We start from the raw sequence: 24,256 nt of genomic DNA, 5'->3' as shown, positions 1-24,256 counted from the left end.
GGCAAAATCAGCCTTCCTCTGCCTTTTCTTATCTAGGCTCTAGCAAGTGGAGACTCCCCATTCGCCAGGGCACATGCCCTGCAATCCATGTCAGACAGCCCCTACTCTACCTCCTGCTTAGCATGTCCTGAGGCTGTGAGGGGCAGCTACCTAGCTGTGTCATGGACCCCAGACCCCCTTTCTCTCTGCCAGTCTGAGGTGTCTAGATACACACTTCCTGGATCCCAAGTAGCCCAGAAAGCCCAGTTTTTTTTTTTCTGCTTCCTGATTTATGAAGCCAAAGAATGTCAGGATTAACTTTCAATTGACCCTTTTGAAACCAGGGTGCAAGGCATCATTAGCCTTAGCATTCCAAGCTCTTCATTAACACAGGGGCTTTTTGTAACTCTGAGACAGCTGGAGACATGTGACTATGGATGGAAAAGCCCACGTGGTGGGTGCCGGCCTCAGCATGCAAGGAAGGCCCAGCAGGATTTGCCATCTGCTCTTTGGACTCAAGGAAGCTGTCTGCCCACCACACAGTGAATGGCAGAGCTAGTGAGGGGATGACTGCACTTCCGGCCTCTGGTGAGCCCAGATACAGCCTCCAAAGCCATGTTGACCTTGCATCAGGAGTCCCCCACACCAAACCAGCCAGATACCACAACGGCGGGGTGCTCTTGGGGACCACACATTCTCTCAGGGGAGTTCACTAGGAAGTCTGCCTGTCCTTCAAACTAAATTGTGTGGATAATTATGGAGTGCTTAAGGGACTCTGGAGTCAGAAGATATGGCTTCCAACAGCCTACACTTTTCAGAAACATCTAGAACACTTCAAAATACAGATTCCTAAGCTCTAGCACCCCACCCCCACCCTGTCTAAAACACATACTGGTGGACGGGAGGACTTCCATGAGCAGTGAAAATTGGGGTACCACTGATGTCAAATCTCTCACCTGAGTTTCTCAAGCACAGTGCTAGGTTCGACAACTTCCAAGGGCAGACAGCAGGTTTGCCAGGCCTGGGGTTAGAGTGTAGAGCTCTTGACTGTAATCCGTGGCTGTCTATAGCACACAGCTTCTGGAAGTACCCATGGAGGAGCTGTCAGAATACCCCAAAGACTTCATTAGGCCTATCAAGTGACCCAGGTCATTTCCCCATAATGGCTTCTGGAGATTTGTCACTCAGGTGTCCCAGTGTTGTCTATATGATCAAACTTTCTGCTCACTGGACACCCAGTGGCTCATGTCTACAATCCTAGCTACTTGAGAAGCTGAGATCTGAGGATCAAAGCTCAAAGCCAGGAAAGTCCATGAGATTCTTATCTCTGATTAACTACCAAGAAGCCAGAAGTGGAGCTATGGCTCAAATGGTGGAGCACCAGCTTGAGGGGAAAAACAAACAAACAAACAAACAACAAGCAGCAAGAGCACAAGACCTTGAGTTCAATCCCCAGTACTAGCGCGCGCGCGCACACACACACACACACACACACACACACACACACGCACACACGCACACATTTTTGTATATTTTTATTGTAAAAATAATGAGGGGTTACAGTGACATGAGTAAAGTAATGAGTACATTTCCTTTTGAGCATTGTTACCTCCTTCTTTATTTTCCCCCACCATCTCTTCCCTCCCCCCTCCCCAACTCCTCCCTCCTCTACCCCGAAGTTACAAAGTTCGTTCTCAATATAGTGTCTTCTACATCTCATTGTTACAATGGGTCAACCTGTGTCCTTATTTCAGCATTTTGTTATTTCCCTTCCCCTCCCCAAATTAGGAAAATAGATATACAAGATGCAGGGCACCAGAATCAAATACAGCACACAAAGACATTCTGTCTCTAGGTCTATAATTACTTGTCCATATTGTATGTATGTGGAGACTTCTCTGTGCCTCACTTTACCTCTTTTTGAAATGGATAAGATGGCTAACACCCTTCTGTCTTCTTCCTTGGGGCTCTGCAGATGAGTGAAATGACCACACAAAGAAATCCTGGGATTCCCCACAGGCTGGAAAGAGGCTTTCTGTATCCACACAGTGGTGTCTTCAAAGACAGGGCTGTTCTTGCCACATATAGTAATTAGGCAGATGTTGTCAAACCCCTCACTTGAGTATAACCTCTGGTTAGACTCCTCTTTGTCAGTCTTGGGAAGGCTGGTGAAATATTTCCTAAGGGTGATCTCAAGAAGTATCTCAGTTTCACAATACTGAAAAAGATTTTTAAAAAATTAAATTCTACTGGGTGCTATCATCCTAGCTACTCAAGAGGCAGAGATCTGAGGCTCAATGTTCAGAGCGAGCCAGAGAAGATAAATTAAAGAGACTCATCTTTACTTAACCGGGAAAAAGCTACAACTGGAGGTATGGCTTAGGTGGTAGAGTGCCAGCTGTGAGCAAAGAGCTTAAGGCTTGAGTGCAAGCCCCAGTACAGGCATACAAACAAAATTATATACTACCCCTAATAATAATAAGTAGTGGGGGGGGGAGATGGGAAGGGATGGGAAAGGGAAAAAAAGGAGAAGGCAACAATGCTTGATAAGAAATGTACTCATAAAAAAAAAAAAAAAAGAAATGTACTCATTATCTTGCCCATGTAATTGTAACCCCTCTGTATGGTATTTTCACAATAAAAAAAAATAAGTAGCATTGAGATGTCACTATGATCCAGACACCATCCCAAACATTTTTTTTCTTTCATCATTTTTGTAAAGGTGATATACAGAGGGGATATAGTTACTTAAGTCACCTCTTGCTTCACTGTCTCCCAGTTTTTCCCTCCTACCCCCCCGCCACAGGTTCATTTTCAACATGGTGTCTAATGAGTATCACTGCTGCATTTGTTTACCTTTTGTCCCACCATTTCTGTGCTCCCTGCTGGCCCTCCTCAAAACAGATAAACTTATCAACAAGACAAAAGGTACAGAAAACAAAAACAGCAACGAAGGAAAAAAAAAAAACCTCTTATTTCCATTTCTTGGAGTTCATTTCAATAAATATTATTTTATATGATCAGATGCACACAGCTATTGAGCCTTTCTGATCCTCTCCTAAGAATATTCTCCTTTGGTCTCTCTGTGTGAATGTCTAGAGATCCATATAATTTGTCATGTCTAAGTCATGCCTCACATTTTACCTGCCATATCACATTTAGTCCCTTCAACAGCTCCCATATGTAAAATTAAATTTAAAAGTATAACTATGAAGGAAATGGTATAACTGTTCCCATTGCACAGATGTGCAAGATGAGGCTTGGAAAAGTGAAAGAATTGCCCTAAATCACATGAGTGCTAAATGATACAGCCAAGACTCAAAGTCCAGCAAACTCCAGGGACAAGGAGTTGATAGGGCGATTGGTGACCAATTGCTGTTAGAAGCTTGACCTTTTACCTCAGGTCTCCTTAGTGAGATGTGACCTCTGACACATCTCACTGAGGCCCAAGGGTGGCATAGGCATGGTGCTTGTGACCGAACCACCACAGCATTACAAGGACTGCCTGACCCAGCCTGGCCAAGGTAGAACAAGCTCTGGGTGTGACGTAATTTGACATGCACAGTGTTAATTGAAGCCCATAGGAGATGATTTTAAATAGAGACAAAATACCATGCTGTGAACTATTTGGGTTATGAAACTCTCAGTCTCTGAGTCTGACAGGAAGAATGAATTGTGTCATGGAAAACTGACAAGGTCCAGGAAGTGGTTCCAGGCACGAAGCCGGAAGCAAACTGGGCTGAGGAAGGTTCTTCTTGGGCCTGCAACAGATTTCCCTGTTACTTCCTATCACCTCCTCCCTCCCCCACCCCCCAACATACACAAAGCTTGAATTAAGAACCAGTAACTGTACCCAACGCTCCCTGAGAGGGCCTGGAACTGCAGTTACAAAGCCAGACCCAGAGGACTGCAAGTTCTAGGTCAGTCTGGGCTACATAACAAGACCCTGCTGAAAAAAGACGGAACTTCTGGGTCTTCCTTAACTTGTTCACCTACCAACTATATCAGGCCTTACCAGGAGCCATCTACTTCCCAACATGTAGACTTCTTGGTTGTGGAAGAGAATAAAGCCTCTTTTTATGTAGACTAAATGAATATATAATACCTTTCAATGACTGTGCTCACAGGCTATGTTTTGTCATTTCAAAGCATCTTATCAAACAAGTTAACAAGCCACCAAATAACAGCTGACTCAATTTTGTACTCCCCAAGAGCTCTAGTCCTGTGATGTCCCAAGGGAATGAGGAAAAAACGGTTTCAACAGTGTAAACTTGCTGTTCTCTTCTCCAAGGAAGGCTGGACTCTGGCTGCAGCCCTACACTGTCATCAAGATTTCTTGCTTCTGTCTCCTTTGTTCTTCTCTCGTTAGTGATATGGTTTTCAGTTTTAAGATAACGTCATGGCCCAATATGGAAGCTAGAGTTCCAGCCATCACATTGATTCTCCTGTTCAGGAAGATACAGGAGGAAGGGGAAAGGGGAAGAGGAGTACATTGGTAGCTTATCCTCTCTTCTAGAGTCACCCCAAAACGTATGCTTAATACCTCATTGGTTTAATAGTTCAGGCTGCCAAGGATGGCAGTCCTCTGGGTGTGTGAGTGGGGGAAAAGAGGAGAGTGAATTCTAGCTAGGCTTCTGGCAGTTTCTACCCCCCCTTACTTAAACAAGGCCAGCTTCTGTGTTCAGATCTGCTGCTTGGCGCCCACTCCTCCAAGGAGACCTGTGGTTCGAGAAAATACTTTCCCCATAGCTCTTAAGATAGAAAGCTGGGATCCTCCCTCCAGCTGTCCTACCCACCAAGAATCCTCCAATTTAACATCTTTTGTTCTTCCCAGTTAAGGCCACTCACTGAGTATCCTACATTATTTGGAATTTCCACGTTTGTGTGTGTGTGTCCGTCCGTGCACGCGCATGCAAACGCATGCACCTATACTAGGGCTTGGGGCTTGAACTCAATTCTTCACACTCTGGATTAGCTTTTTTTGCCCAAGGCTAGCGCTCTACTGCTTCAGCCACAACTCCACTTCTGGCTTTTTGCTAACCAGCCCTCCGCATGTAAGCCCCCCAAATAACATGGAGATAAGAATTTCATGGACTTTCCTGACTCAACTTCAAACCATGATCCTCCCATGTCAGCCTCCTGAGTAGCTAGGATTATAGTCATAAACCACTAGCACCTGGACAGAATCTCTACTTAGCTAATAGCACACCTTGAATTTCATCTGAGAAGGCTCTGGTCACACCCCATTCCTATTTACCCTCCATCTAGGAGTCTCTCCCTGGAACCAGATTCTTTCCAGCACAGGTCTGTTCTTAACTAGTTGGTTTCTAATTTCCTTCTAACTGGGGTGTAAGGACAACACAGCTAAGTGGGGGCTGGTCCTCTCCAAACACCATGAAAGACAGGCTGTGATTTGCTGGGAAAGGGGGACCAGGTGAGTGGAGGTGAGGTAAGAGTAACGATGTCTTTTCACTTCTTCCAAGGCCTTTGGACCGCTATCTCTCTATTTCAGACACCGTGGATAGCTTTACAATAGCCTTGCACAGCACAAACAAGGTGAAGTCAAACAAGACGTGAATTATTGTTCCAGGAAAGACAAACATCTGCTCCTCCCTCTCATCAGCAAAAAAAAAAAAGCGCTTTAGAAATAAGGGCAAGAAAAAGTCGACTAATGCTAACAAAACATGTTACCTTGACTCCTCATGGAGAGACGGCCTTCCAGAAGTTCCATTCACTTGAATTTTCCCATTTTGATCTGAATTATAAATAAAACTATTGTAAATCACAGCTACATTTTCTGTCTTTTCAAATAGAAGAGTCCTCACACAGATGGAAGCAATTATCCCCAGTTGTGAATTTAAAGACAAAAGAAAGAAAGAAACAAAGAAACAAAACAACTTTGAGCTTCTGAGGCACACCTAAAGGATGCTTTCCATGGCTGTTTTAAAGATGAAACTGTTGGAAGGGGTGTGGTTTCTCACAACCCCTTGGAATCTAGTATTTGGGAGGCTGAGACAGGAAGATCTTTAGTTTAAGGCTAGCACCTGGGCAATCTAGTGAAGACCCTGTCTCACAACCAAAACGAAAACAAGCCAACGAAAAGCCTAAACCCCATAAGACCTGATTTTTATGGGGTTTGACTTTGGATTGTAATTAATGTAGCCATCTCTTTTGGTAAATGAGAAATGATGACACATGCCAAAGAGCAAGCGGTAAGAAGTTTGAGGTTTACAAGGCTCTGCCACCCAGTTACCACCCAACGAGGGTAGGTAAAGAAATTCTAGAAGGGGACCTTGGTCTGTGTCCTCTCCGCTCCTCAATTTCCAGCAACAGTCACAGACAGTGGCACGTGTCTCCCACTGATGGCTTGCACTGAACAGAGCAAGCAGAGCAGGTTGCATCCACTTGAGCAAGGTGCATTCATTTTGCTGATAAGCCATTACACCCTGGGACCTCACCCCAATTTCAGTATGCCAGGATCTTGTGTGAAAGCAGCAAGGGAGTGACACTGCACCACCTACAAGCACCCAAGGGTGACAGGAGAACTGAATGGACACCAGAGGTCACATCTAGGGGAACCAAGAAGACAAAGGAGCACAAATATGGGCACAGACAAGACTTAGCAGAGAAAGGTCCTTTGAAGGAGAATTTGCCCAGGAATGGTATCTCCTCTGCCTGTGGGTTGAAGACCAGCCAGGTCTCTGGCATTCCTACTGCCTGGGCGCCTATCAGGACTGCTACACCCCTCTGGGAAACTGAACACTGTGACCCCGGGCAGGTCTTTGAGACTCACCTTGTGCTCCCCTTGGCTTTGAGAATTCTCTTTTCTCTCCCAGCATGGCAGAGCTTGATTTTTTTTTTCCTCTCTCTCCTTCCTAGGATAATATTTTGCAAGATTTCTACAATTAGCTGTGTGAAACCAGGCAAGTCACTTACCTTCTCTGTGCCTTGGATATAATAATGGGAAAACGGAGATTAGAATAGCATTCACTTCCTGGAACTGCTAATGGGTATCACTGAAATGCTATGTGTAAAGCCCAGGGGAACAAATAATGCCTGGCTGATTGATAGTCACTGCTCCCTAAAGGAGTTATTGCTACAATGACAGGTGAGCACTTCCTCCAATTGTGCTTTCTCCCTGGATTTCCATCCCATGAAAACATACTCATAAGACTAGGATAGGGGGAAAAATAGGCAGAGTATAGTGGTATATATCTGTAATTCTAGGATTTGGGAGATGAAAGTAGGAAGATTGTTAAGTTCAAGGTCAGCTAGGGCTTCATAGTGAGACTGTCTCAAAACAAACAAAAACAAAAAGAAATCAAAAACAAAAACAACAAGCTGGGTGCTGGTCACATCTATCATCTTAGCTACTCAGGAGGCTGAGATCTAAAGATCACAGTTTCACAGCTTGAAGTGAACCCTGAGCAGAAAAGTAAGGCTGTAAAGAGCCCCAAATTCAAGTCTCAATATGTCACATGTGTGCACATGCATACAAGTGCACACACATGCACACGTACACATATGCACACACTTAGAATCCCTTAATTTTGCCAGTAGTTTTTGACATAATCAGAAAACTGAGGATGCATGTGGGGGTATAGATTCTCTCAATTACTTGGGCTATGCTGATTCGGTTACATTTTAATCTACTGGTAAAAGCTAAATCACATGTGTTAACTATCAGCACTCTGGGACCTTCAGGAACACAAGAATAAAATGTAACCAACATTATCTTGGTTCAAATTCCGCTTTTTGTGGCTGACTGCTGGCTCAGTGAAGCTCTGCAAGGTTTTTGTTTGTCTTCTTGGTTGCTGTAGAGAGTCAAGTAAGAGCATCCAGCCCTTTGCACACAGAGCTAGAGCCAGACCAGCTCCAAGCGAGCTCCGTGGAGGCCTCATTTTGCTTCTTTGGTCACTGTCCAGAACGTAATTTCATGCACCTTGAAGACACTCCATTAGTTCTTGGCAAGGAAAAGTAAGTTTTCAAAATTGCTCTTTCTAACAAGACTCTCCTTTCTTGTACAAGAAACTTCTGGAAACTTCTCTGACAACAAGAATCTCTCCCCAGTTTGTTTTTTGTTTGTTTATGCTGGCACTGGGCTTTGAACTCCTGGTCTGGGTGCTGTCCCTGAGCTTTATTGTTCAAAGTTGGTACTCTACCACTTGAACCACAGCTCTACTTCTGCCTTGTTGGTGGTTAATTGGAGATAAAAGTCTCATTGACTTTCCTCATGACTTTGAACCATAATCCTCCAATCTCAGCCTCCTGAGATCTTTGTGAAGAGAGGCAAACTACATCCATAGCAGTCCTTCTGGACCCCAGCCCATCCTCACTCCTACTATGCCCCAGATGAAAATCTCTCCCTTTTTTTTTTTTTTCAGAGAAGCCACACTTTCACTTCAAAAATCTATCATAAAGGTTATGAAAGGTAATTCACAATATCTTTCCATTCCAGTCCTGTCCATTCCTTTCTCCATTCTCCTTGCACTGAGCCTTATGTGGTAGCATTTGTGGAGTTTCTGGGCTCCTACTATGCAGTTTTAAAAAAGAAACAAAAAATCTGCCTCTATTAGATACAGTCAAATTGCAATCATCACCATGTGGGTTGAGTCAATTTCCCCCTGGAATCCTTAGCTTGGGATCCTGGGAGGAAAATTCAGCAGATTTATTGTGTGCCCCCTAACCACCACTGGGCGTGGACTCTTTAACCTAAAAGTGTTCTCTGAGCCCAGCCTTTTTCCTGTAGACACGTGAACACTGTAGTAAGAAGTGCAAAGATCAATATTTGCCAGCAGCCAGCATTTTGGAACATGGTTACCATGGAAACGTTGTCAGCCCCAAATGACTGTCATGAGGTGGAAAAAAAAATACTCTTAAAATAAATGAAACAGGAAAGGTATATTTATAAACTTCTTACCAAGTACCTTGCTGTTTACAGGGTAGGCCATGCTTTTTAAGCCATAGAGATGCAAAAGATTGGGGGACGTTCTATGACAGGATTTTTTCTTAAGTTCAAAAAATTGTTATTCTTACCTCTTCTCCCAAATGATACGTAAAAATAACTAATCTAATTTTTTTTTGGTCGGTCATGGGGCTTGAACTCTGGGCCTGCACTATTCAGCTCAAGGTGAGTGCTCTACCACTTGAGCCACAGCGCCACTTCCAGTTTTCTAGTGGTTTATTGGAGATAAGAGAGTCACGGACTTTCCTGCCTGGGCTGGCTTTGAACCATGATCTTTAGATCTCAGTCTCCTGAGTAGCTAGGATTACAGGCATGAGCCACTGGCACCCAGCCTAATCTAAGATTCTTAAAGGAAAGTAACTCTAAGAAATAGGGACTTGTATTTTTAGATATTACTCAGCTAAACTTTGTGTGTGTGTGTGTGTGTGTGTGTGTGTGTGTGTGTGTGTGTGTGTGTGTGTGCCCGTGCTTGCGCCCATGTATGCACATGCTTATATACAAGTACTGGGGCTTAAACTCAGGGTCTGGACAATGCCCCTGGGCTTTTTTTTGCTCAAAGCTAGCTCTCTACTACTTGAGTCACAGCTTTACTTCAGCATTTTGATGGTTAATTGGAGATTAGAGTCTCACAGACTTACCTGCTCAGTCTGGCTGGAACCATGATCCTCAGCTTTCAACCTCCTAAGTACTAGGATTACAGGCATGAGCCAGTTTCTGGCTCTACTAAACTAATTTGAAATTATTAAAACAGTACTAATGGTTGAGATTAAAAGCCAAATTTTCTTTTTTTTTTTTGGGGGGGGGGGGGTCCGGTCGTGGGGCCTGAACTCTGGGCCTGGGCGCTGTCCCTCAGCTCTTCAGCTCTAAGGCTAGTGCTCTACCACTTGAGCCACAGCACCACTTCCGGCTTTTTTCTTTTTGCTTATGTGGTGCTGAGGAATCGAACCCAGGGCCTCAGGCATGCAAGGCAAGCGCTCTACCACTGATCCACCTTCCCAGCCCTAAAAGCCAAATTTTATTATGCCTAAGTTCTGCCAGTTATGTTTAAAAAGAGGGTCAGTAAATTAGGGCCATGAAAATTTTTGTGCAATGAAAAATAATATTCCTGCCACACATTTAGATTTTAAAAAGAAAGGAATCATTAGCTGGGTGCTGGTGGCTCACACCTGTAATCCTAGCTACTCAGGAGGCTGAGATCTGAGGATCACAGTTCAAAGCCAGCCTGGGCAGGGAAGTCTGTGAGACTGTTATCTTCAAAAAACCATTAGAAAACTGGAAGTGGCAGTGTGGCTCAAGTGGTAGAGTGCTTGCCTTGAACTGAAGAGCTCAGGGACAGCGCCCAGACCCAGAGTTCAAGCCCCATGACTGAAAAAGAAAAGAAAAGAGAAAGGAATCAAATCTTGGACACAGTATTTGTCTTGCACTTATAAAGTTCATTTGTCACTTATCTCTTTACTAAGAAAACCATAAAATTAATTAGAGCATCAATTTGCTCTAAGATCTTAATTCATACCTTCTCTCCCAATAATCATGGCCATATGACAGTTCCAGCCAATAATACACAGCAGCCCTTGCACAGAAGAATATTGGGAGACAATTCTCCATTGTTTTCTCACAGTTAGATACTGACCAACTTTTACTTAACTACCTTGACAAGGATTTTTTTCCCCACAGTCTTAACACATTGACTCTCCAGAAAAAGGCTTGCTTAGAACCTTGGAAGATGAAGAAAACATTTCCATCCAGGGCAAAGGGCAGGCTTGTCACATGCTCATTATATAAGATGTGGGATGCCATAAGCCCAGGGTTCCTATAGAGATCACTAAAATGAGAGGTATAAAGTATTTTTTAAAGAAATTGAAGAAGACACTAGCTAGCAGGATTATTTTTCTGGTAATGGCTAATTATCAAAAGTGACCTACAGATTTAATACAATCATCATCAAAATCCTAAGGACATTCTTTGCAGAACTAGAAAGTACAATCTAAACTTTTATATAGAAAACCAAAAGATCCAGAATAGTCAAAGCAATTTGGAGTAAAAAGAACAATGCTGGAAGTATCACAATACCTTACTTCAAATTATGCTACAGACCCATAACCAAAAACAGCATGGTATTGGCACAAAAGCCAATATGTAGCCAATGGGACAGAATAGAGGACCCAGAACCAAGCTCACACTGCTGCTACAAGCCATCTGATTCTTGACAAGGCTCCAAAAACCAATATGCTCAAGAAAAGGCAGTCTCTTCCACAAATGGTGTTGGGGAAACTGAATGTCCACATGTAGGTGACTAAAACTAGACCCTTATTTCCTACCTTGTACAAAAACCAATTCAAAATGGATCAAAGATCTCAACAATAAGACCTGAAATTTTGAAACTACCGGAAGAAAACACTTCAGAATACAGGCACACACAAAGACTCTGATTGGGACTCCAATTGTTTAGGAAATAAGAGTAAGAACTGGCAAATGAGATTACATTAAATCAGAGTTTCTGCACATCAAATGAAATAATTGTCAGAATAAAGAGACAGACTATAGAGGGGAGAAAATGTTGGACAGCTATATATCTGACAAGGAATTAACATTTAGAATATATAAAAAGTTGAAAAATTAATGCTAAAAGAACAAAGAGGGGGCTAGGCTCAGTGGTAGAGTGCTTGCATTGCATGCATGAGGCCCTGGGTTCTATTCCTCAGCACCACATAAGCAGGGGAAAAAAAAAAAAGCTGGAAGTGGCACTGAGGCTCAAGTGGTAGAGCGCTAGCCTTGAGCTGAAGAGGTAAGGGACAGCGCCCAGGCCCAGAGTTGAGGCCCCATAACCAAAAAAAAAAAAAAAAAAGAACAAATAATAAATGGGAAAAATGTACTGAACAGTTTTCAAAAGAAGTACAAATGGCCAATAAAACCACAAAGAAGTCTTCAACATCCTTAACTATAAAGGAAGGACTTATCAAAACATTGTAGATTCCATCCCATCCCAATTGGAACATCAATAAGAATAATCAAGGAAACAATAGGGTGAAAATGGTACTTCACTCTGGTAATATCAACTGCTGTGAGGCATAATTAGATGATTATGATCAGAAGCAGCCCTAGGCAAAAATTCAAGACCTATCTGAGAAAAACAACTAAAGCAAAAGAAGAAAAGGAAGAAGAGGAGGAAGAGGATGAGGAAAAAGAGGAAGAAGTAAAAGGAAAGGGTTTGTGGCATGTTTCAAATGGTAGCACAAGGTCCTCAATTCAAACTCTAGTACCACAAAAAAAGGAAGGAAGGAAGGAAGGAAGGGAGGGAGGGAGGGAGGGAGGGAGGGAGGGGAAAAAAGAAAGAAAGAAAGAAAGAAAGGAAGGAAGGAAGGAAAAAGGTAGATAATATGATTGAAATTTATTATCTGAATGTATGAAAAGTTGTAATAAAACTTACTTTTTTTGTATATACTGGTCTTGGGGCTTGAACTCGGCCTGGATACTGTTCCTGAACTTTTTTTTTTTTTGGGGGGGGGGTCCAGTCGTGGGGCCTGAACTCTGGGCCTGGGTGCTGTCCCTCAGCTCTTCAGCTCAAGGCTAGCACTCTACCACTTGAGCCACAGCACCACTTCTGGCTTTTTTTTTTCTGCTTATGTGGTGCTGAGGAATCGAACTCAGAGCCTTAAGCATGCAAGGCGAGCGCTCTACCACTGAGCCACCTTCCCAGCCCTGTTCCTGAACTTTTTTGTTCAAGAGTAGTGCGCTAACACTCAGTCACAGCTTTCTTCCCCAGGCTGGCTTTGAACCATGATCCTCTGAGCTCAGCTTCCTGAGTAGTAGATTATAGGCATGAGCCACTGTTCCAGGCAGAAACTTTATTTGCAATACAGATATAAAAGTGAGGTAGCAGAAAAGAAATAGAGGAAATGAATATGATCAAAGTATATTATAGGCATGTGTGGAAATATCACAAAGAAACCCCTGTCATTGTTCAGTTAATATGCGCTAATAAAAATCAAGAAGGACTGTGCAGACAAGGTTCCTGTGGCCTGTCAGTATTTCCCAGCCATGTGGCTTCAGGGCAGTGGGATCTGCCTCCAATACTCTGTTTACCCTGTTCTGGGCAATCGAGTCCTTGGTCTGTGATCCAGGAGTCTCATGTGGTCTCCAGTATCTATAGGCCCAGGGCAGACTGATCTGTTGGCTTGTAAGTAAGACAAAAATCTCAGATTTTTTGTGGTTCTGGATAGGATATTTTTTCCAGAATTAAATAAGGTAGAGACCCAACAAGCACGGGAAGGGCTAGGAGCGTGGCTCAAGTGGTAGAGTGCTTGACTTGTAATTTGAGTTTAATCCCCAGTACTACCATCTGTGAAATAAACCCAAAAGGTATGTTTGGGTTTGTATCAGGAAGAGAAAATAGCACAGATTTTAAAGTTGTTTCTGAGAAGTAGGAATCTGACTTAGTGGAAATGTGCTTGTTTAACGTGCGTGAAGCCTGGATTCCATTCCTCAGTACCACATAAACAGAAAAAGGCCAAAAATGGTGCTGTGGCTTAAGTGGTAGAGTGCTCACCTTGAGCAAAAGAAGCTCAGGGATGGTGCCAGGCCCTGAGTTCAAGCCCCAGGACTGGCAAATAAATAAATAAATAATTGTTTCTGAGTTTGGTTTTATTTTTTCTTTCTTTTCCTTAAAACCTGACTGCATGTTACCCTGACGCCATGGCTAAGATGTCTATGACATTGCTGAAGCTTTCAGACCGCCACTGGAGTAGTCAGAGGCCTCAGGAAAGTTTGGTAGTTTGGCAATTTTGTTCCAGTTTTTCAGTTCACAGGAGGTTGTGTCACCAGAAATTCCTCTAGATCCCTAAACCTGCATTGTGCCAGAATTTATTCATAAAAAAAAACTGTTACTTTAGGATTCTTTCCACTTCTATCATCTGTGTGTTTTCTGTCCTGTATATTTCATAATGTAGCACAATGAGTTCTGATTCAGCAGTTAAAATCATCAGTGCATTAGCAATCACTTCCTTGTGACCCACTTTCTACACAGTTACTCATTGTGGCATTAAAAGTTGAGCTTTCAAAAAATATCCCTGGGACTAAAGTATGTACTGGAGGCAAAAGGAATGGAAAAGACAGTGGCTGAGAGGTCCAATGTTTGTTGGTAGCACTCAGATGACGCCCAAGGGTAGGCACCCCTGCTGAGCCTTGGGCTTCCCATGTCAATTCTCCCGTTGTGATGCTGAGGGCTCACACCTATAAACCTAGCTACTCAGGAAGCTGAAGATTGCTGTTTGAAGCCAGCCAGGGCAAGGAAAGTCCATCAGACTCTTATCTCCAATACACACACACACACACACACACACACACACACACACACACACACACACACACACACACACACACACAAAAGCCGGAAGTAGAGCTATGACTCAAGTGGCAGAATGCTAGCCTTAAGCAAACCTCGGGGAATCTGGGCACCAGTGGCTCATGCCTGTAATCCTAGCTACTCAGGAGTCTGAGATCTGAGGATTGTGGTTCAAAGCCAACCTGGGCAGGAAAGTCTGTGAAACTTTTATCTCCAGTTAACCACCAGAAAACCCGAAGTGGCACTGTGGTTTAAATGGTAGAGCACTCACCTTGAGCTTAGGGACCACACTCAAACCCAGAGTTCAAGCCCCACAACCGACAAAAACAACAACAACAAAAAATACCCCAAACCTCAGGTATAGCCCAGGCCCTAAGTTCAAGCCCCAGGACCAACACACACACACACACACACACACACACACACACACACACACACACACACCTTTCAAACTTTACCCTCTCTGATTATTCGGCAGCCATTTCCCTCTATCCTTATACTCATCACCTTCCAAGGATACACCTTGTGTGTCTACCAAACACTTGTGACTGCTGGGCATGATTGTGAGTGCTATGGGAACACAAAGGCAAAGAGACAGGGCAGATCTCAGTTCCTAGGAGACTCATATCAGGAATATTCTTCCACCAGCTCAGTCTGTACTAGACCTGGACCAGGGAGCTCGGCTCAGGCGGTGTGCACCCAGAGGATTCTGAGTGGGGCCTTCAGACCTCATTTGGGGAAGCATTGTCACTGGAGGGGAAGTGGTAGGTAGGCTTGGTGTTAGCCTGTGTGAGGCCTGAAGCCCAGGAAAGAGCATAGAGAATAGAGAGAAAGAGAGGTCAGTCTGAGAGATGAGAGAAGGCTTTGTGGAAGAGGAAACTGAACAGGTTGGAGGTAGCTGGCACTGTCACCTGCTGCCATTCATCACAGAATATGAAGGCAAGACTGGATCACATACTTCCCATTCCCAGCCTTGGAAGCACCAGGGGATACTCGCTTCCACAGGGACCCAGATGGATGATGGAAAACTACCTGCTAGCAGAGGTTCCTGGACAAAGGCCTTACCTCCTCCAGCCTCAGATGACAGGTGACATTACTAGCACTGCAAGGCTGGGCAAAAATCTAGGGAGCAAACATGGGAACTGTCAATGCACAATTAACATCAATACTATATTTCTTATTCTAGATTTTTCTGTGGCTACAGTCCTAAAAATGTGATTACTAGAACAAGGAATCCTATAAATGTTAGTAAGTAGTTCAGATAGAAACTGCATACAATTGTGTGTGTGTGTGCACACACACACACACACACACACACACACACACGCACGCACATGATGATACTAGGGTTTGAATTCAGAACCTGGACATTGTCCCTTAGCTTTTCTACTCAGGGCTGGTGCTCAACCACTTGAGCCCTAGCTTCACTTCTAGCTTCTTGCTGGTTAATTGGAGATAAGAGTCTCACAGACTTTGTTGCTCAGGTTGGCTTTGAACTGAGAACTTCAGATCTCATCCTCTCGAGTAGTTAGGATTACAGGTGTGAGACACAAGTACCTGGATTAATTTTCTTTTAAGTTTCAACAAAGTAGCCTAATTTATCCATGTTTTTCTGTGATGCTAGGTATCTGGGGGAAAAACGTGTCACAGCATTAGCAGTGGTGACCTTTGGGTGGCAGGGACAGTGGATGTTCTATGCTCTCATTGCCAAATGATCATGGAAGTCACTATCTTCTTCAACCATCACTTTCTCCTCTTACCTTTCCTGTTTTATCTCTTCTCCTCCCCCATTTCAATCTCTCTCTCCTTTTCTCTCTGTCTCTCTTCCTCTCTCTCATACACACACACACACACACACACACACACACACACACACACACACACACACACAGAGTTCTTTCTTTTTTCTTTTTTTTTTTTTTTTTTTTGTCTGTGTGAGGCTTGAACTCCGGGCCTGGGTGCTGTCTCTCAGCTCCTCAGCTGAAGGCTAGGACTCCACCACTTGAGCCACAATGCCACTTCCAGCTTTTTCTGTTTATATGGTGCTGAGGAATCGAACCCAGAGCCTCATACATGTGAGGCAAGCGCTCTACTACTGAGCCACCTTCCCAGCCCCCAGAGTTCTTACTTCTGGAAATTCATTTTAAATAATATTTCTCCTCAGTGTCCCCTATGCAATGCAAATACATTTCCTGAGAAATACAGCTTCTGGCCTCATTACATACTTCTCCTCTGTTTATTGAGCCAATTGCATGATTCTTCATACCTGGCCCAACGGCAAGACAGAAAGAAGTTCTGTGGACAGGGCTCTCACTCTGGAAGGACAAGACCAAGTCAGGGGAGTAGCAGTAGGAGTCTTGAGAGCTAGAAAGCACATAAAGAGACATCAGATGCTCAAGATAAGGGAACCCAAAACCCAAAACCATGGGCAGATTGCCAGCATAGCCATTGCTATTGTCTGAGATGGCTCACATGTGAAGGCAGGAGGCAGAGGAAGACCCAAGAACCTTTGGAGAACTCCTGCACACTATGTGAAAGCCCAGTCACTGGGTGGGAAAAAAAAACTGATCATGAGACAGATTGCCTATCTGTGCATGCCTTGGGCTTCTTGGCATATATTTTATACCAGAAGGCCACAGTTGATGCTGGTGCATTCCAAAGTGCTGACAAGTGAATCACTCTGGAAGCAATTGTAAGTCTCAGATGCTTCAGAGTGATTCATTAATATCTCTTTTATATGAAAACTTCCCTTTCTTGATTATCTCATTACAGCTTTGTATTCCTCTTGACTACAGGGTTGCTTCAGGCAAACAAAATCTCTTTTAACTTTGCCATGGGTATCTTTTCCTCCCATAATAGAAATCCAGTCATCCGAAGAAAAGATTTGAGAAATTCTTAGTTGAATTAGTTGAATTCTTAGTTGCAATGCAACGTCGCTGCTTTGGCTTTTTCCAAATTCCCTTAATTCCAATTTGGAGCCAGACAGCAGTGGCTTGTGCCTGTAATCTGAGCTGCCCAGGAGACTAAGATCTGAGGATCATGGTTCAAAGCCAGCCTGGGCAGGAAAGTCTATAAAACTCTTATCTCCAATTAATCACCCAACAACCAGAAGTGGAACTGTAGGTCAAATGGTAGAGTGTTAGTATTGAGTGAAAAAAACCTAAGAGACAATACCCAGACCCTGAGTTCTAAGCCCCGATATTGGCACATACTAAATAAATAAATAAACAAACAAACAAATAAAAAGTGAAGCAGAAAACTTTGTACCTCCTTGAAAAAGCCCAAGTTCTTTCAGATTGCTCTCTAGAAAACCCTTTTTCCTGAGAGGGCGGAGTAGTCTCTGTCTAGTTAAGAATTTAAATATCATAAAAAATCCAAGCATTGCGGGTGGTACATAACTATAATCCTAGTTACTCAGGAGGCTGAGATCTAAGGATCACAGTTCAAAACCAGCCTAAGCAGGAAAGGTCATGAGACTCGTATCTCCAATTAACTACCAGAAAACCAGAGGTGGCACTGTGGCTCAAGTGGTAGAGTGCTAGTCTTGAGGGGAAAAAGCTCAGGGACAGCTCCCAAGCCCTGAGTTCAAGTCACATGACAGATGAAAGAAAGGAAGGAAAGAAGGAAAGAAGGAAGGAAGATTCTCTCCTTTCCCCCCATATTCCCTAACTTTTCTGGTCTCCTCTTTTCATTCAGTCTTTCACAAAGTAGGCTTCTCCACGGCCCCATAGTATTCTATCTCCTTTCCAAATTGTGAAAGATGTAAAATCAAGGAACAACGGGTTCCATTCTGCCACCTAACTATAGGTAGCATGTTGAGAACTTTAAAGGCCACAAAGAATTGGTGGAGGCCAGTGAATGTATTCCAGACAGGGAGAAGTATTAGCCTAAGTCACTGAGAGTGGCTTGACAATGCAGCACCCTCATCTACTCAGGAAGCTGAAGCAGGAGGGTGGTTTCAGACTCTGGAGGGATGGGCAATGGCCACTAAGTGGATAATTACCCTTAGATAGGAGAAATAAATTCTGCTGTACTCTTTCATTGTAGGGTGACTACAGGCAACAACTGCTTTTAAAGGCTTTCAAAACATCACGTCACCTCATAAATATGTGTAACTTTATGTGTCAACTGCAAAATTAAAAAAAATAGGCAAAACAGTAAAAAAAAAAGAAGGAAGGAAGGAAGGAAGGAAGAAGGAAGGGAGGGAGGGAGGGAGGGAGGGAGAGAGGAAGGGAGGGAAGGATGGAGAGAGAAAGAGGAGAGAAAGAAAGAAAGAAAGAAAGAAAGAAAGAAAGAAAGAAAGAAAGAAAGAAAGAAAGGAAAGAAGGAAGGAAAAGAAGGAAGGAAGGAAAAGAAGGAAGGAAGGAAGGAAGGAAGGAAGGAAGGAAGGAAGGAAGGAAGGAAGGAAGGAAGGAAGGAAAAGAAAAAAGAAATGAAGAGATTTCCAGTTCAAGCAGACAGAGTCTGGGTGGAAGGGAATGTACCCAGATAGTCACAAAGACGAACAAAGCTTGACCCAGTCTTATGTTTATTATAACAAAGAAAGGGAGGTGAGAAACCAAAGAGAAGGGGCTAGGCAGGCTCTGTCCACTTCCGCTAACCTTGCTATCAGCAAAACGGCTGACTAGCTCTGCATGCCCCTGTTATCCCAACAAACCCATACTCAAGGGGGGAAAAAGGTCCTATTTCTTCTTCAATAGAAGAAGGGAACAAGGAGAGTGACATACCCAGAATGCCAGCTACTCATGACAGCAGATTTTCCAAAATGCCTAATATTTATTCAAGGCAGAAGCCAAGATGCCCATCTTCTCAGCTCAAGCCTCTGTAGGTGAGCTGCCCTGTGATCTGGAAGACCACAGATCACAATGCATTTGCCATACCTGAAGCTGCACCTTCACTAGGTCTGACCTTGATGGGTCTGACCTTGGTTCCTGAGCAAAGACCTCCATCCACATCCAATTAGGGAGGTGGATGGCTTATAGAGAACTGGAGGAAGTGATGGTCTCTACCACAGCTTGACCTTGTACAAGGAGGAGGTGGGAGACAAGGACTTTCTGGGTGTGGCCTAGAGGGGGGGGGGGCGTTGTGCCTACTAAAGTCAGGGGAATCTGCAAACCTGAATTACTGCACGCTTCTCTTTCTCAGGCTATAACCCACAATGTTGGCCCTCTGTTCACTTCTGATTCTCACCTGCTGATTGATCTCTTTCCTTCAGCCCAGCCTCCTGCATGGACCCCCCCTCCACTCACGCCCACAGGCACCTCCAAGCCAACCATGCCTGACTGAACACCCAGTGAGTGAGTCTGCGGGCCTCCCCCTACAATCTGCTCCCTCCTTAGCCTTGCCCAGCCCCTCCCCCATCTTGTTAAACTCTGAGCCCTCCCATTTGACTCCCAAAGGGCCCTCTCCCACCTCCTACCCCCTCACCCCAGAAGTCAAGTTGTGCTGTTCTTCACAGGATGGGTGTGGCCGTTTCCTCACTGCTTTCCCAGCTCCACTCTTCACTCTCCTCAAAGCCAGGCTGAGATCTTTTTAAACAAGTCAGTCTGAGTGCTCCATCAAGCCCCTTCCTATATCCACACTCCTTTACCTTATTTGATTGTATTTTGTGTCAGGAATGAGGCTTGAACTCAGGGCCTCATGTGTTTGGCTTTTTTTGCTCCAGGCTGGTGTTCTACCAGTTGAGCCTGTTTCACTTCCAGCTTTTTTGCCAGTTAATTGGAGATAAGAGACTCACAGACTTTTCTAAGCCCAAGATGGCTTCAAATCACAATCCTCAGATCCTAGCATCCAGAGTAGCTAGGGCATGAGCCACCAATGCCCAGCTCAGGTGTACTTTTGAAAGGTCACATTATAAACTATGTAGAACCCACAAAAAGGCACAAAGAGGGGCTGGGAAGGTGGCTCAGTGGTAGAGTACTTGCCTTGCATGCCTGAGGCCCTGGGTTCGATTCCTCAGCACCACATAAGCAAAAAGAAAAAAGCTGGAAGTGGTGTTGTGGCTCATGTGGTAGAGTGCTAGCATTGAGCTGAAGAGCTGAGGGACAGCGCGCCCAGGCCCAGAGTTCAGGCCCCATGACCGGACGCAAAAAAAAAAAAGTCACAAAGAACATAACAACACACATATCCATCTTCGACTCTGTGCTGGAACCTCACATCTGTAATCCTAGCTATTCAGGAGGCTAAGGATCATGGTTTGAAGCCACCCAGAGCAGGAAAGTCCATGAGACTCTTATCACCAATTAACCACCAAAAAGCCGGAAGTAGAGCTATGACTCAAGTAGTAGCGTGCTATCCTGAGCACAAGAGCTCAGGGACAGTACCCAGGCCCTAAGTTTAAGCCCCAGGACTGGCACACACACACACACACACACACACACACACACACACACACACACACACACACACACACACACACACACACACACACACACACACACACACACACACACACACACACACACACACAAGAAAAAGTGGAACAATGGACATTGCCTGTGGACTTACACATTCCACTTCTCCCTGGTGAGGTAACTAGGGTCCTGAATGCGTCATTATTCTAGCTTTCTCTTACCCAACACAGCTTCTTTATTTCATTGTAACTTAGCTGTCTTTCCTTAGGCCTCCCCGGCTAGGTATTAATGCAGTGCAGGAAATGGCGTGTTGAAATCACTGAAATACAGTAAGAAATCCCTTCAGGCCCCATCTCCCCAGGCTGTCTCTCCTACCCCCAAAGGCTCTCCAAGACAGCAGCTGCCAGTTCCTTGGATGGGATCTTTTGTGACCTTGTGGGTGGGACTTTGGAGTTTGGAAGATGAGTCTCTGGAACCCACACAGTGTCCTTTAGATCCTCATGGAGCCCTGCTGCACAAGGCCTGGAATTCTTTGGTTTCTCAGTTTAGCAAGGGCGCAGGGATTTCCCTAGGTAGACCCAGCCCTAGCTTATCTCAGCCAGAAGCAAATCTGACTCCAGAAGTTCCCTGCTAGTCTTCCATCCAGGGCCTGAGAGGTCCAGAAGCCCTTGCTATAGGCTTACTTTTCACTCCCTTACTGGGGAACCTGACTCCAGCTTAAACCACAGGGGTTCAGAGAGACTAAAGCCCAGCCCTTCCTCTGCTTCATCCCATTCTTTTATCTGCATCACTATGATGTGTCAGTACAGACTGAGAAGTGTTCCTCTTCCAGGTTCCAAATAGGAAGAAGGGTTACCACCCTCTTCCTCCCCAGGTCTGACAGCAGACAAGACAATCCTCCATTTTCAGCCCTCTTACCTCAGTGGTAAGTGTCTCCAAACAAGGTCACTGTCAATTCATCTTTCCCTCTATTTTCATATTGGTCTTCTCACCAAGAAGTAAAGGCTGTTTCCTCTTTCCAGTCAGGGCTAGCCTTGTGACTTGCTTTGGTGGGCTGAGTGCAAGTTGGAACTTGCACTTGTTAGGAAACTTAAGCCATGAGAGTATTAGAATCAAGAAAGAGCAGAAAACCACCTCAACAGATGAGACCCACTTTAATGGAAAGTTGAAGAGGAAAGTAGAGTTAATGGGAGGGGGCAGGGCCCCAGGTAGCTGAAGGGTTCAAAGAGCTTTGAGAGTTTAAGGTACAGGTTTGGCTCCCAGAGCCTATTGCTTGAGCAAGTCTCCTGCCTGGTCTCTCAGGCTCTTATCACCTGAGAGGATGTTTTCATGGGCTGGAGACTGGGCTGGAGAATTTTCTGGAAGATCCCCTGGGGGAAGGGTAGTCAGTGGGCCAAGCCATGGGAGCCATATTGAGTTCTGAGAACAAAGCAGATTCCCATCAGAACATAGTGGAGCCAATATCGTGGTACTCCTGAGACCAGACCTTAAAGGCACCAGCAACATCCTCTTTCTCTCACCTTGAAACCATCCACCATTTAAAAAGTCCAACTACTTTGACATCACCACACTGTGAAGAAGCCCAGACTTCCCACACAGAGAGGCTTCATGAAGGGAGAGAATGCTGTCTATGTGGTCAGCTACTTCCATGATCACAGCTGGAACTACCAAATCTGGAAGTGAAGCCGTTGTTCATTGTCTTCAGTGTTTGAATCTCAACAGACACTATGTGAACAGAAGAACCACCCAGCTGTGTACTCTGCTCAGATGTAGAATTATGAGAAACGATAGTGTTGTGGAAACCACTTACTTTGAGGAGTAGCTTATTCTGTAGCAATAGCTACATGAAACATCTACTTCGCCAGCAAGATTGCCCACGACTGCTGGCTGGCCTTCTACTTCATGCTCCAACAGCTCAGGCCTGCTTGTAGCCCACACTGGCTACAAGCCTGTCTCACTTCTATGCATTTTCTCAAGCCACAATTTTCCCTCCCATCTCTTATGTTTTGCCTGGCCTAGTTCAAGTTCACTTTTGTTTCATTTCTTCTTTTTCCCTTAAATACCCATGAACCATTATGCAAAGCAATATCATTGCACTAGTGACGATCTCTCATAACTGCTGTTTCATGCAACAGCTTCCCAACCTGGTCTCTGGACTCTACAGGGATGGACATCGTCTCCTGTTAAGCTTGGAGTCTCACTTTATGTAGAAATGTAAGCAGGTCAAAGTGCAACTTGCTTCCCCTGAATCCAATAGGGATTGCATTCAGTTGTCTTGAAAAGAAATCCAATCTGACTGGATTCATCAAGTAATAGCTTTCTTTCTCCCCACAGAGCAAATTTAAAGGTACTTTGGATCTTTCAGAGAGGTCAGTGGCTTTACAATGTCAGCAATACCTCAGATTCCTTTTGTCTTCCAGTTCTACCACGCTCAGAATGTGCCTTTTCTCTTTGTGGTTGCCTCAGTACTACGACATGGCTTCTTTGTCATTTGCCTCACACCCACATTCTGGGCAGAAAGGCAGAAAGGAAGAACAAGAAGCAGCAGTGCCCACATCCAGAAAGCAATACATCTCCAGAAATCCCCAGACTTCCAGTCGTTCCACTAACCATATCGCAAGGACCCCCAAAACTATAGGAAAAACCAAAGCAAACGTCGAGGAGAGCCTGCACTTTGATCTGGAAGTAGTCACTTCTTATAGCTCCTCTTGTGAGGAACAAGGAGAACATAGAACAAGAAGACAATAAGGAAATAGGAATGCTTCATTCTCCAACTATAAAATGGGCTTGGGACCTATCTTAAAAAGTTGATGACATCAAGAGAAAATATGGGCAACATTGTTCTTAGCACTAAAGACTTAGCAAACAGTCCAGGCACCAGTGGCTCATGCTGTATTCCTAGCTACTCAGGAGGCTGAGATCTGAGGATGATGGTTCAAAACCAGCCAGGCAGGCAGGAAAATCTCTGAGCCTGTTTCCTTCAATTAACCACCAACATGGCAGAAGTGGAGCTATAGCTCCTGCTTTTTGTGGTCCTAGCTACTGAGGAGGCTGAGATCTAAGGATTACAGTTCAAAGTCAGCCTGGGCAGAAAAGTCCCCAGACTTTTATCTCCAATTAACCCTCAAAAACTGGAAGCAAAGCTGTTGCTCAATGTGCTAGCCTTGAGCAAAAGAACTCAGGGACAGCATCAGACCCTGACTTCAGGCCCCATAACTGACAAAAGGAAAAAAAAAATTAAGAAAAAGCATCCAGGCCCTGATTTTTAGCCCGGTACACACACTCTGTCTCTGTCTGTCTGTCTGTCTGTCTGTCTGTCTGTCTGTCTGTCTCTCTCTCTCTCTCTCTCTCTCTCTCTCTCTCTCTCACACACACACACACACACACAGATTTAGCAAACAGTCATCAAAAGTATTTCTATTTTTTTTAATTTCCAGATGAGGCCCTTAATTCAAATATCTAAGAGTTTTCCCTGAAAGGCAGAAAATTCCTTGGTAAAGAGAGTTGTCCCAAGCTGTCCGCAATTCTTCTACAATGAGATTGCTTCTTGATTAATGAATCTTTTCTCAATAGTCTATTCAGCTGTAATAAATACAAACTGGATTGTCATTACAACCC

General features: G+C 44.3%; 1 long non-coding RNA gene across 1 annotated transcript in view; it reads right to left on the bottom strand.

Moving 5' to 3' along the window:
* Nucleotides 1-5,670: 5,670 nt before the first annotated feature.
* LOC138830871 (uncharacterized) overlaps nt 5,671-24,256 on the bottom strand; it is a 31,320-nt gene continuing 12,734 nt past the window's right edge. The window contains exons 2-3 of the long non-coding RNA XR_011373076.1: nt 6,773-6,854; nt 5,671-5,734 (exon numbers count right to left, since the gene is read on the bottom strand). This is a non-coding gene — a long non-coding RNA (uncharacterized lncRNA). The remainder of the gene's footprint in view (nt 5,735-6,772; nt 6,855-24,256) is intronic.

The sequence above is a fragment of the Dipodomys merriami genome, unplaced genomic scaffold, assembly GCF_024711535.1.
Source record: "Dipodomys merriami isolate MVZ:Mamm:240054 unplaced genomic scaffold, mDipMer1.0.p SCAF_1, whole genome shotgun sequence".
Lineage (NCBI taxonomy): Eukaryota > Metazoa > Chordata > Mammalia > Rodentia > Heteromyidae > Dipodomys > Dipodomys merriami.
The sequence above is the reverse complement of the archived record's forward strand: the minus strand, read 5'-3'. Positions and strand labels throughout refer to the sequence as shown.